Here is a 9550-nt window from a genome sequence, read left to right on the forward strand (position 1 = left end):
AAATCATATCAAGCATCTTTTCTGACCATGTTATGAGACTAGAAGTCAATTACAGGAAAAAACTGTAAAAAACACAAATATGTGGAGGCTAAACAGTATGTTCCTAAATGACCAATGGATCACTGAAGAAATCGAAGAGGAAATCAAAAAAATACCTAGAGACAATTGCAACGAAAGACAAATATCCAAAACCTATGGGACACAGCAAAAGCAGTTCTAAGAGGGATGTTTATAGCAATATAATCTTACCTCAGCAAACAAGAAAAATCTCAAATAAACAACCTAACCTTACACTTAAAGCAACCAGAGAAAGAAGAACAAACAAAACCCAAAGTTAGTAGAAGGAAAGAAATCATAAAGATCAGAGCAGAAATAAATGAAATAGATGAAGAAAACAGAAAAAAAATCAATGAGCCTAAAAGCTGGTTCTTTGAAAGGATAAACAAAATGGATAAACCTTTAGCCAGGCTCATGAAGAAAAAAAGGGAGAGGGTTCAAAACAATAAAATTAGAAATGAAATAGAAGTTACAACTGACACCACAGAAATACAAAGGATCATAAGAGACTGTTACAAACAACTACATGCCAATAAAATGGACAACCTAGAAGAAATGGACAAATTCTTAGAAAGGTACAACCTTCCAAGACTGAACCAGAAAGAAACAGAAAATATGAACAAACCACTCACAAGTACTTAAAATGAAACAGTAATTTAAAAACTTCCAACAAAGAAAAGTCCAGGACCAGATGGCTTCACAGACAAATTCTATTAAACATTTAGAGAAGAGTTAACACCTATCCTTCTGAAACTCTTCCTAAAAATTGCAGAGGAAGGAACACTCCCAAGTTCATTCTATGAGGCCGCAATCATCCTGATACCAAAATCAGACAAAGATACCACAAAAAAAGAAAATTACAGGCCAATATCATTGATGAACATAGACACAAAAATCCTCAACAAAATACTAGCAATTTGAATACAACAATACATTAAAAGGATAATACACCATGATCAAGTGGGATTTATCCCAGGGATGCAAGGATTCTTCAATATCCACAAATCAGTCAGTGATACACCACACTAACAAACTGAAGAATAAAACCCATATGATCATCTCAATAGATGCAGAAAAAACTTTTGACAAAATTCAACACCCATTTATGATAAAAACTCTCCAGCAAGTGGGCATAGAGGGAACTTACCTCAACATAATAAAGGCCATATATGACAAACCCACAGCTAACATCTTTCTCAATGGTGAAAGGCTGAAAGCATTCCCTCTAAGATCAGGAACAAGACAAGGATGTCCACTGTCACCACTTTCATTCAACGTAGTTTTGGAAGTCCTAGCCATGGCAATCAGAGAAGAAAAAGAAATAAAAGGAATCCAAATTAGAAAAGAAGAAGTAAAACTGTCACTGTTTGAAGATGACAAGATACTATACATAGAAAAATCCTACAGATGCTACTAGAAAACTACTAGAGCTCATCAATGAATTTGGTAAAGCTTCAGGATACAAAATTAATACACAGAAATCTCTTGCATTCCTATACACTAACAACAAAAGATCAGAAAGAGAAACTAAGGGAACAATTCCATTTACCATTGCCTCAAAAAGAATAAAATACGTAGGAATAAATCTACCTAAGGAGGCAAAAGACCTGTACTCTGAAAACTATAAGATGCTGATGAAAGGAACTGAAGATAACACAGATGGAAAGATATACTATGTTCTTGGATCAGAAGAATCAATATTGTCAAAATGACTATACTACCAAAGGCAATCTATAGAGTCAATGCAATTCCTATCAAATTACCAATGGCATTTTTCACAAAACTAGAACAAAAAAATTTTTTAATTTGTATGGAAACACAAAGACCCCGAATAGTGAAAACAATCTTGAGAAAGAAAAACGGAGTTGGAGGAATCAGGCTCCCTGACTTCAGACTAAACTACAAAGCTACAGTAATCAACACAGTATGGTACTGGGGCAAAAACAGAAATATAGATCAATGAAACAGGATAGAAAACCCAGAGATAAACCCATGCACCTATGGTCAATTAATCTACGACAAAACAGGCAAGAATATACAATGGAGAAAAGACAGTCTCTTCAATAAATGGTGCTGGGATAACTGGACAGCTACATGTAAAAGAATGAAATTAGAACATTCTCTAACACCATGCACAAAAATAAACTCAAAATGGATTAAAGACCTAAATGTAAGGCCAGACACTATAAAACTCATAGAGGAAAACATAGGCAAAACACTCTTTGATGTAAATTGCAGCAAGATCTTTTTTGATCCACCTCCTAGAGTAATGAAAAGAAAAACAAAAATAAACAAACGGGACCTAATTAAACTTAAAAGGTTTTGCACAGCAAAGGAAACCATAAATGCGAAAAGACAACCCACAGAATGGGAGAAAATATTTGCAAAGGAAGCAACTGACAAGGGATTAATCTCCAAAATATACAAACAGTTCATGTAGCTCTATTTCAAAAAATAACCCAATCAAAAAATGTGCAGACCTGGGCTTCCCTGGTGGAGCAGTGGTTGAGAGTCCGCCTGCCGATGCAGAGGACACAGGTTCGTGCCCTGGTCCGGGAAGATCCCACATGCCACGGAGCAGCTAGGCCTGTGAGCCATGGCCACTGAGCCTGTGCATCTGGAGCCTGTGCTCCGCAACGGGAGAGGCCACAACGGTGAGAGGACCGCGTACCGCCAAAAAAAAAAAAAAAAAAATGTGCAGACCTAAACAGACATTTCTCCAAAGAAGACATACAGATGGCCAAACAAGCACAAGAAAAGATGCTCAACATCACTAATTATTAGAGAAATACAAATCAAACCTACACCTCACACCAGTCGGAATGGCCATCATCAAAAAATCTACAAACAATAAATGCAGGAGAGGGTGTGGAGAAAAGGGAACCCTCCTACACTCTTGGTGGGAATGTAAATTGGTACAGCCACTATGGAGAACAAAATGAAGGTTCCTTAAACACTAAAAATAGAGCTACCATATGATCCAACAATCCCACTCCTGGGCATATATGCAGAGAAAAACATAATTTGAAAACATACATGCACCCCAATATCCATTGCAGTGCTATTTACAATAGCCAGGACATGGAAGCAACCTAAATCTCCATCAATGGATGAATGGATAAAGAAAATGTGGTACATATATACAATGGAATATTACTCAGCCATAAAAAAGAATGAAATATAATGCCATTTGCAGCAACATGGATGAACCTAGATTTTGTCATACTGACTGAATTAAGTCAGACAGAGGAAGACAAATATCATATGATATCACTTATATGTGAAATCTAAAAAACTGGTACAAATGAACTTATTTACAAAATAGAAATAGTCACAGATGTAGGAAACAAATTTATGGTTACCAAGGGGGAAAGGGGGAGAGGGACAAATTGGGAGATTGGGATTGACATATACACACTACTATATATAAAATAGTTAACTAATATTGGCCTACTGTATAGCACAGGGAACACTACTCAGTACACTGTAATGGCCTATATGGGAAAAGAATCTAAGAAAGTGTGGATATATGTATATGTATAACTGATTCACTTTGCTGTACACCTGAAATTGAAGTAATGAAGTAAGTCAGACAGAGAAAAACAAACACCATATGCATCACTAATATATGGAATCTAAAAAAATAAACTAGTGAATATAACAAAAAAGAAATAGACTCACAGATATAACAGAGAACAAACTGGTGGTTACCAGTGGGGAGGGGGAAAAGGGGAGGGGCAAGATAAGGACAGGGGATTAAGATATACCAACTATTGTGTATAAAATAGGTAAGCTACGAGGATATATTGTACAACAAAGGGAATATAGCCAATATTTTCTAATAACTATAAATGGAGTACAACCTTTAAAAATTATAAATCACTACGTTGTACACCTGAAACTTATATAATATTGAACATCAATTATACCTCAATAAACAGTACCTCCCCCCCCCCCCCAAAAAAGAAAATGGTCCCTTTTTTTTCTGCATTGTTTTGAACTGGTGCCCTAACTTTGAATAAAATTTATAATTTGAGGCAGCATATTAACTTGTTATCTTATAATTCCACTTGGTATCAGGTATCTGGGAAACCTGATTATTAACTCCTCAGATTAAAAGGGAACACTATCTAGAGACTACTGAAAGAGCATGGAAAATTGGTTCTCGGGCTTCCCTGGTGGCGCAGTGGTTGACAGTCCGCCTGACGATGCAGGGGACACAGGTTCGTGCCCTGGTCCGGGAAGATCCCACATGCCGTGGAGTGGCTGGGCCTGTGAGCCATGGCCGCTGAGCCTGCGCGTCCAGAGCCTGTACTCCGCAACGTGAGAGGCCACAACAGTGAGAGGCCCACACACCACAAAAAAAAAAAAAAAAAAAAAAAAAAAAAAGGAAAATTGGTTCTCAACCTGGTTCAGTGGAGAGGGCCCAGGATTTACAATTCATTTTGAATACCATAATATGATAAATGTCAACGTCCATCATGGGCATAAAAATATGACTCTGTGATCTAGATGCAATAAAACCACAATCAAGGGTGCATGCATGTTCATGAAACAATCTGCTGAGGCCACCCTCTCGTCACCCGCCACAGGTTTTTCAATGTTCCTCTTTGGTGACTAGGCACATTCTTCTATCACAGCACATATCATCAGTTAAGTCACTTGACCATCCCCCTCTGTGAGCTTCTTGAGGGTAGTAGCTGTGTTCTCTCTTCTGGCATATACATAAGCACACAATAAATGTTTATGAATGGATACAGTAAATATTGCTGACAGTTTCTGGTTTTTTATTGTTAACTTAGTATTCTTTTGAGTTTTGTTAACTTGTTCAGTCATCTACTAGTTGCAGAGAAGCTGAAGTTAAAAAAAAATACATGGAAGAAAAAATATAAAATTGTAAAAATGTATCATTAATGTTTATGTAAATTGAGAAATTTTCATTATTTGGTATAAGCAAAATACTTCCCTCTAGATCATGAAACAACAGTATTGAACAGGAACTTAATTTGCAAACCACTGGCATAGAATTCAGCAAAAGATAAATCTCTGGTCAAGACTTCTCAAAGACCTGGCAGCTCTCATACTATTGTGCCCCTATAATTTAGTCCTTTCAAGCAGAATAACAATGTGCTTTCAAAAAAACATTTGAAGGATTTTCTAAATAAAGAATAATTGTTATTTTGAAACTCATAAGAATATCAAGGATTCCAAAAATGCCACATTCCCCAGTGGGTGGTAACATAACACTTGATCACTGCTTTTTCTAACAAAATGAATTGCTGTAGTTCAAATATTCTTTGTAAAGCTATAAAAATCACATCATGGGTAACTGGAAAAAAAAACCTTCATGAAAATTTAAACCATATCCATTCATAAAAGGAGTAAAGCAAAGATGAAAAGCCTGGAAGTACAAGACTAGCTCACAAATACTGCAGTATTTAGAAAACCTCTCTGAGACCTCCATGAAATTTTGTATCAACTTCTTTACTTACAGAAGAGATATTTATAGTTGAAATAATCATCAACTATTTTCACTGTTAAGTCCGTTTTAGCATCAGTGAAAAAAACTAAGTACTAAAAACTAGGTCCCTATTTTATTACTCATTGTTTACTCAAACTCTAGACCTGTAAACAGATTATCAGCAGTCCTGCAAGACAAGAAAGTAACAGCAGTTATTACAGACCATAGTGAAACTATCAGACTAGTCAGAGCCACTGTAGAGTCTAGAATGCCTGTTCTGGGGTCAAAGACCTTAATCAGACAAAAATTTTATGCAAAGAAAAACTACAAACGGATAGTACTTGGAGACTGAAAACATGGGTTTCTGATATCACCAGGATGTTTACTAAATACATTTCATATGTGGAAAAATGCACTAACTAGACTTGTAAGAATTCTCTCTGGACATTCTCTGCCTTTGGGGGAAGAGAAAGGGAAAGGAAGTGTGTCAAGTGCTTAAATGTGAACTCAGAAGGATCAGACAACACACATCAAATATAAAACTCACTTCTATCAAATGACAAAGAACACATTTTGGAAACACACAACCATATCCTGGAGGGAAATATTTAGAAACTGCAGCCAGGCAGCATCAGAGGAAAGGAGAAATATTCATACCATTTTTGAGTTCTGAATTCAGAAAGCATCACTTCTTTGAGGGCTTTCCAATATAGAGGCGACTAATTTAGGATCGTTGGTCCGGGGCACCTCATGTTCCAGATGAAATTCAGAACGGATGGAGCTCATTTTATAGCAGGAAGAATGGGCGCGCGGGGACGGGGGAAGGTGGAAAAGAATCACTTCATGCATAAGATCTAAGAGTTATAAGCCATAGGAAGTGTCACGGCCGCTTTAGAAATACGCCAGAGATGAAAACTGCATCACCTGGCACGGTGAAATAGGACAGGGTCAGAACACGGACGTACACTGCAATTTTAAAGGGGCTGGGGATAAATTTGAACAATAATAGTAAACTCACATTCTGTAACACGATAAAAATAACAAAGAAATCATTTCAAAAGCGACACAGAAAGTTTCCTTTCCAAGAATGTATACTACAATTAGTAGCCAGAAAACTTCTGGTCTCTGCCGGGTCTCACAGTGGCTGGTTCGACAAGGCCAGGCCTTTGGCAAGGGGAGCTGCCTAAGCTAATTTAGAAAGGGAGGACGGGTTTAGGTAGACGGACTTGGCCATTTCTGAGCAATCACCCAGGCAAGGGTTTCTAACTGGGGTGTCCAGGGCGGGGCGCGCGCACAGGATTCTAGCCTCACTCGCGCGTTAACTCAACACACCCACCACCCTTCCGCCACCACCCCGCCTCAAGCGCACCTGCACTCGGAACCAACAGCTACGTCTGCTGGCCGACTGACTGCGCCGGCGGCAACATTCAAAAGCGGATCCGCGCTCGAGGAGGAAAAGCTGTCTCCTGATCCCCCTGAACCACCACCCCAGCCCCCAAAACGGGACAAGCCACTTCCACGCTCTGTCACTGGAAACCACTGGCTTAGAGACAGTACGACCACGGAAGGGCCTCCCAAGCCAGCTCCACACCCTAAGCCGAGGCCTAGAGACGGCGGCGGCGGGTCGGGGCTTGTCTCCCACGGAAGCCCGGCGCGGCAGTCGAGGCTTGGCCGGCTTTTCTCCTCCCTGTCCGAGGGCTGTGGGGCAGCGCAGGGGAAGCGGCGACAGACCAGCGCTACGGAGCTCACCCCAGGTTCAAGACATCGCGCTTCCGGCAGCAGCTGCGCACCCTCAGCCAGCCTCTCAGACCCGTAGGCGGCGGCGGCGCCTCCGGCTCCGGCCGCTACCCGGTCGCACCTCAGTGACGTACAAAGCGTGCACCACCCTCCCCGCCCCAGCGCGTTCCTTAGAGATGGTGCCCAACCTTCCTCCTCAGAGCTTCCGCTAGCTTGCTCAGCTTCTCCTGAAGACCCGAGGCCCCGGACCCGGAGGCCGTCCGATAGGGAAGTGTGGCGGTGGAGGCTAAGGAGGAGGCCGTGCCCTAGGGGCGGGGGAAGAGGCCTCGCCTGGCAGGCTCCTCGAGGCTAAGGCTCCGTGGGGCCTCAGTGGGTGCGGCCTGGCGGGTGCTGGCTCTCCTGGCCCCATCCCCTGAGCGAGAGCCCAGCGGGCGGCAAAGGCACTGCGAGCCCCGGTTTGGTCAAGGGTTGGATTCCAAGGCCACTACTAATTAGGCCTCCAACCTCCCACTGGTTATAGCTAAACAAAGAGCATCTCGTTTCTTTATCATGAAAGGGGCCCATTTTCCTCACCTAGCTAGATTAAGAAGCATAAAAGAGAATATATAGAAAGCAACCAGCACATAGTCCAAAATGGTAAGCCCTAGTAAATGGCAACTATTATTATTATGAACACATGTTGGCGAAATCATGGCTTTTCAGAACGTCCGTAGTGGATAATTGCTGTATATTAAGCATCTGTTGTGTGCCAAATACTATACTAGGCACTTTATAGGCATTGCTCTTGTTTAAATAGTTCGCTTAAAGTTGCACAGCCAATAAACAGCAGAGCAAGGGTTTAGACCCAGGTATGCCTCTCACTATCGCCTTTATGCTTAGCAGCTAAATTAAACTACTACTTATGCTTGTGCATGTTGCCGCACTCATCCTTCCCCAGTCATTTGTAGATTTACCTTGCAAGAACTAATCTTGCCCTCTAATAATAGATAATATTTGTTGACAATTTACTATGTGCCAAGGCCTGTTCTGAGTACTTTAAAGGTACTAATTCATTTAATCCGCACAGCAGTCCTATGAGGAAGGTATTATTAATACTCTCATTTTACAGTTGAAGAAACAAGCTTAAGAAAGTCAAGTTTTCCAAGGTCAACCAATCAGTAAGGAGCAGAGGCAGATTCAAACCCAAGCTGACTGAACCCTGAGCCTGTGCTTTTTAAAAAATATATATTTTTAAATTTATTTATTTAATTTATTTATTTTTGGCTGCATTGGGTCTTCGTTGCTGCGCATGGGCTTTCTCTAGTTGCAGTCAGCGGGGGCTACTCTTCGTTGTGGTGTGTGGGCTTCTCACTGCCGTGGCTTCTCTTGTTGTGGCTTGCGGGCTGTAGAGCACAGGCTCAGTAGTTGTGGCACACAGGTTTAGTTGCTCCACGTCATGTGGGATCTTCCCAGACCGAGGCTCGAACCCGTGTCCGCTGAATTGGCAGGGGGATTCTTAACCACTGCGCCACCAGGGAAACCCTGAGGCTGTGTTTTTTAACTCTTGTTCTAAACTGCCTCAGTTAGGTGGTGAGACTTCATTAGGGCCAGATCCATGTGTCTGTGTATCCCTTTAAAATTTTTTTAAATTGAAGTATAGTTGATTTACAGTGTTGTGTTATGGTGTACTCCTTTTATATACCTTATGGAGAGTGTACTGAGGATTGTCTCCCTGACAACCAGCACAAAGCCTGGCATGCAGTAATTGTTCAACATTTGAACATTTGATGAATATTTGAATGTTTTTAAAACTAACAGCCTAATGATGAACCGTACATAATGATTTTTTAAAATCTAATTAAATTCAACAAGGTCCTATAGTTGATACTAATCTGCACCAGGAGACAGGACTATTTCTCTGAAAAAAATTGCTTTCAGTTAAATGTAGTGTTGGAGGTTCTAGTCAGTGCGATAAAACCAGACAAAGAAAAATTTTTAAAAGGCATTACATTGGAAAGAAAGAACACTATTTGCAGACAAAAATACTTTAGAACACTACAAAAAAAAATCTACTAGAACTAGAAGTGAGTTTCGAAGGATACCAAGTCAGTATATAAAAATCAGTTTAGGGGCTTCCCTGGTGGTGCAGTGGTTGAGCGTCCACCTGCCGATGCAGGGGACACGGGTTCGTGTCCCGGTCCGGGAAGATCCCACATGCCACAGAGCGGCTGGGCCCGTGAGCCATGGCCGCTGAGCCTGTGCGTCCAGAGCCTGTGCTCCACAACGGGAGAGGCCACAACAGTGAGAGGCCCGTGT

General features: G+C 41.0%; 1 protein-coding gene across 1 annotated transcript in view; it reads right to left on the bottom strand.

The window, feature by feature from the left end:
* RNF141 (ring finger protein 141) overlaps window positions 1–7351 on the bottom strand; it is a 45691-nt gene extending 38340 nt beyond the window's left edge. Inside the window, exon 1 of the mRNA XM_007471392.1 lies at window positions 7268–7351. The gene's annotated coding sequence lies outside the window, so the exon portion shown is untranslated. The remainder of the gene's footprint in view (window positions 1–7267) is intronic.
* Window positions 7352–9550: the final 2199 nt, after the last annotated feature.

The sequence above is a fragment of the Lipotes vexillifer genome, unplaced genomic scaffold (genome assembly GCF_000442215.2).
Source record: "Lipotes vexillifer unplaced genomic scaffold, Lipotes_vexillifer_v1.1 scaffold6, whole genome shotgun sequence".
NCBI lineage: Eukaryota > Metazoa > Chordata > Mammalia > Artiodactyla > Lipotidae > Lipotes > Lipotes vexillifer.